The sequence below is a fragment of the Meleagris gallopavo genome, chromosome 25 (assembly GCF_000146605.3).
Source record: "Meleagris gallopavo isolate NT-WF06-2002-E0010 breed Aviagen turkey brand Nicholas breeding stock chromosome 25, Turkey_5.1, whole genome shotgun sequence".
NCBI lineage: Eukaryota > Metazoa > Chordata > Aves > Galliformes > Phasianidae > Meleagris > Meleagris gallopavo.
The window spans coordinates 2,639,326-2,644,413 of record NC_015035.2 but is presented as its reverse complement, the minus strand read 5'-3'; positions in this window follow the sequence as shown (position 1 = coordinate 2,644,413).

Below are 5,088 nucleotides of genomic sequence, written 5' to 3'. Positions count from 1 at the left end.
ATTAATTATTGATGGTGCTTGTATTTCTGCCGAGCTGTTTACTCTTTTTCACCCTCCAGTTCACTGAGTGCTTTGGATAACGCAGCATGGACAAATCAAATCCCTCAGAAATGTGTAAGAGAATACTCCATTCTCCTCCTGCACACAGGAAGACTCTGCCACTGCATGTTCTTATCAAGCAAAATACAGAGGGGCATTTGTTTGCACGAGCAGAGCTAGAATATTCTCTTTAGAGTTCAGCTTCCTCCTTTCATCCCACCCACCATCAGACACTTCCTGACATTTCTCCTGCAGGCAGAGTAAGGCAACTGCTTTTTTTTTTTTCCTTTTGCAACGGCTGTTCCTCCAGTAATCTGTGGGTGGTGGGGGAAGGGGATGTTATCTCCACAGCAAACACAGCCAAGCAAAGCAAGCCTGGGACGTGAGGGGGAGTTTCAGGATGAAAATAGGCCTCTGCCACCCCTCCTGCGTTTGTGTATCTGTGACTAAGCAAGCTGAACGTGTTGCTTTTTAAAGCTTGGCTTCTCTCTTTCCTTGATCTTGGTCGGTTCCAAGCCTTCTGGTGGCCTTTGTCCTCATGCCCTGGGGACCCGTGCAGCCCCCTGACATCACCATGTGCCCTGATGCTGCAGGACAGACCCAGAGCCCTGTCCCCCCACGCTGCTCAGGCACTGAGAGGAGCCTCTGCTAACCATTTCATTCCCTCCGAACCATTCTCTGGTTTTGCTTAGGTCATTACAGCCCTTGGAAGCTGCTGATGTCTGCAGCGGAGCTTTTGGCAGTTCTGCTCGTCTATTGGACAGAGAAGATTGCTGGCAGCTCATCTCTGGAGCTGTCACTGCTGCTCTGCCTCTGGGTACCTCTAGGTTCAGGGGACCAGTGGGCAGATTGCAGCACACAGCTGCCAGGTCCTGGTTCTCGTGCTCACAGCAACCTCTTAATGCTGCTCCCCAGCATCGCCTCTTCTGAGACACAGACAGTCCTCTGGTTGAGAATTAGGAATATAGGAAAGCTGTTGCTCCCATTAGCGCTGCCTAGTGCATCTGTTTGCACATGAAGTTGAGTTGGCCTCTCATCACATACGGTTTCAGTCCCCCACAACGTACGTCATGGACAAAGAAGGACCCAAGGTATGACTCCAAGGCCTCCTTCCCTTCAAGTCTCACGTTCCCTCAGCTCTCCAAGTTCTGCTTCCTCAGTCTTCTAGACACTGCTGTCCCTGTCCCACAGCCTCAGTGCTGTGCTCAACCAAACAGCTGCTACTTTGGAAGTCAGGGTGACACAACTCTGCCAATATCAGACTCCCATGCTCTTATTGCACGTTTTGCACTAGTCTTTTGAGTCTATTTATTGGCCCAAATGTGGGTACGATGGATGCAACAGTCCCTTACAAAAAGCCTGCCCTATTAGGATGCTCACTGAGCTCATTGAAAAGGAATTCAGATTATTCAGTTAATTTGTGCTCAGCCAAACCATGCGGCAGTACTCCCAGCACCTACAATTCCCTGAATAGAACCTGTGCTGGAATGGAGGAAGGAGTGTCTGGATCTCAATATGTAGGGCTGGCTGGTTTTCTGGGAGATCTCTATTCAGCTGTACATGCCCGTGGGTATGTGCAAAGATCACTCATCCAGTTCATTGAACTGCAGCCTGCATGTGAAAGGAGCTTCGTGGTTTCTTTTTTAAATGTCACTGTTTTAAAGACAAATAGTCTCCTGCAGAATTGTACAGCTGATTATAATATGGGCACTGCAGGGGTAAATTAAAGAGCAATTCAAACATAATACTCTGTGGAAAAATCTTATCTTTTCCCTGCTTTATCAAGGCATTTATCTAGGTCTGCTCTACACCAGTCATCGCCACATTATCTACATATTTTACAGAGTCTTTTTTAGCCACGTTAATACATACACAGTTTATTTAGAGCCAAAGTAATGTCAGGTCTGAACAAGCTGGAAAACATGCTTGACTACTTCAAATGCCCTATTCACAGAAAGGGCAGAGATGCATCTAAGCAGCCTACATACCAGTGATCATCTAGCTTTAAATGGTCCGTGATTATTGCCACCCTCTCATGTGTCCACAGTATCAGCTTAAACAAACCTTCCACCAAGCATAGATTTCAATTAGTTTTACTATGCTCCATTTTAATGACAGGATCTATTTTTTACAACATTTTTTGTTTAGTGGTCTGAAAGCATTTTCAGTTGCATAGGGAAAGCTCAAATGTTTCCATCAGCTCCATAATTGACTGATGAGAGACATTCAATGAAATAAAGATGTCTCCTTCTGTTATCATGCTCTGAGCAAGTTATACAAAATTTTCATTTTATAAAATACAATAGAAACGTGCAATGTAGCCCAAAGAGGTCATCACAACAGCTTTGTGAAGTCTGATGTTACTGGTATTTGAGGTTAGTCTGAATGCCTGAGCTTTTGGAGCTGTGATTACGTGAAAATAAAGGTTTAATTAAGCCAACCATCCAACCCACTCCCCCAAGACTTCTAAGCTTAAGTCTGCAAATGAAAAGCAAGTGCACCATGACTCAGAAACCAGAGGTCAACAAGAACAAATAAATACGTTTGTTACTGTTAAATTTTTAATTCATAAACTAATTTCATTTTCTAAGTTTTTTTCTGACTTTTGAATACTTGGATTTCTCAACACTGTTGCTATGATTTAAATCATTTATAAATATTCATATTGTAAAAGGGTTCTTGCCTTTTCCTTTGTGTTTTCTGTTGTTCTAGAAAATACCTTTCACAAATACATGCATTTTCAGCGCAGGTACAACACATCTGTGCATGTTGAGAGGCCATTTACGCACCACATCCACACGTCCTGCTGTCAGCTCAGGGCTTCAGTGGACATGTCTGCTGGAAACTTGATATGTGGCAGCCCTATATTTAGATTTTCTAGCTATTCACAAATCAAAACCAACATAAATATTAATTCATATTAAAATATTTTATTGCAACTGCATTTTGTGCCATTAAATGGAATAAAATACTTTTCACCTGCAGCTATCTAAGGATGAAAGTGATTTTGGAACAGTTACTTAATTTCACTGTAAGCTTACAGTCTACCTATAATATCCTTTGTCATAAAGAATCCCAAATTCTTTAAGAAATTTAACAAAAATACACATTAACTGGAATTACTCCATATTTGAGGATGTAAAAGGCGTTATTATTATTGTATTACTAATTATTATCGTTAAACACTATTAAAATATTGCATTAATTAACTATGATGCTGTCGTTGGAATGCAGCCGCTTCTAAGGAGACATCTGACAGCACTTCTGAGAGGAATCCCAATATTATGCATCAAACATTTCAGGGCAGATGAAGATCAGCATTTGCTAAAGATTCATTTCAATTACTGCTGAAATGCAGCTGCTGCTCAATACCACCCCGTAATTGTGCAAATCTGATAAACCTAGGCAGTGGAATTTGCTCTGTAGGACCAAGTTTTAATATGCTTTTAGATTATTTACATTGTAAGGAGAAAGGAACACACTGTTCTTACCAGCCACTTGTAGGTATGAGTAAGGTTTGACATTGATCACCATAAAAAAAGGCAATAATTTGTATTTTACTCATAGCATCTTATTTTTTTTGATAGGCCTATGCCTTGCTAACATTTTGAGTATCTTAAGTATTGGAAAGCATGAAAATTGCAGGCAACATTACAGAGCTTAAAATATTTAGGCTTTAACCTTGAAGAGTGATACCAATTTTTGTAGGTAAAATGTGACCTCTCAGGTATTTCAAGGTAAACAGTATGCAAATCTTCATGGGATGAAATCCTCAGAGTTTGTAAAAACAGCCCTTACATCAGTGTTCAATTGATACCAGATGAGGAAGAATGTGGACAGATATAAAACATTTATTCTACATTAAAAGCATGGCTGTTTTACAGTTGTAACAATAAATACGGGATGAACTAAAAAAAATCATAATGGTTCGTTCATGAGTAATAGAGCATTGGCACAAAAAACAAACAAACGAAAAAAAAAAACCAAAACAGGTTTTTAGGCTGTTCCAATAAAGAGAAAAAACTGAATGTCCTGGAAATGCTCCATGAGGTCTTCGAAACCACTCCACAGTGGATTCAACACAGGAAGGAAGTACTTCCAAGCTCCACAGTGGTACAAAATTAAAAGCTAGTTAGACTTATGTTCAAAAGTATGTTATACCCCCTCACTGCTATGGGTTTAGGATATGATAACATGGTTAAATGATGTTTTGTAGTGTGCTGAGTCAAAACAACAGATACATACCCAACAGGAAGGCTGTGAGTCCAACATGTCAACTTCTAGAGCACTCCTGAATGAAGTCATGACGACCCTGGCTTGTTTTACACCTCTGGTTCCCCCATGGCAGCCCCATGGTGCTGGGGGTACAGCCAGGGCTGTGAGGGGAGCCAAGACACAAAACTGGGGGTGAGGCATGGCACCAGGTGAGGTCTGATATGAATCACAGAGTCACAGAACGGCCAGGGTTGGAAGGGACCTCAAGGATCATAAATCTCCAACCCATTGCCACAGGCAGGGCCACCAACCTCCACATTTAATACCAGCCCAGGCTGCCCAGGGCCCAATCCAACCTGGTCTTGAACACCTCTAGGGATGGACGGGGCATCCACAGCCTCTGTGCAGCTGTTCCAGCACCTCACCACTCTCTGCAAAGAACTTCCCCCTGACACCCAACCTCAATCTTCCCTCCCTGACATGGTGTGAGACAAAGCATGAGGCAAAGCTTGAGGTGAAGTGTGAGGTGAGATGTGAGGTCAGAGGTGTGAGGTGAGAGGTGAGGTGTAAGGTGTGAGGTCAGCCTGCAGCATCCATCGCCATGATGCAGAGGCCTGGCAGCACACCACGCCATCATGGGCCACCATGAGGACAGTCAAAGCCAGTCATCACTTGACATAACCCAAGTCAAACTTTGCAACTCCATCCCTACACCTCCCTGGATGCGGTCAAAAAGGACCCCAGTCCTCAACCCCGCACCGCCCTCCATCCTCAGCCTCCCAAGGGGAGCCATAGAGCCAGGCCCTGAGGAGGCCGCAACGCGCCTGCGCAGAG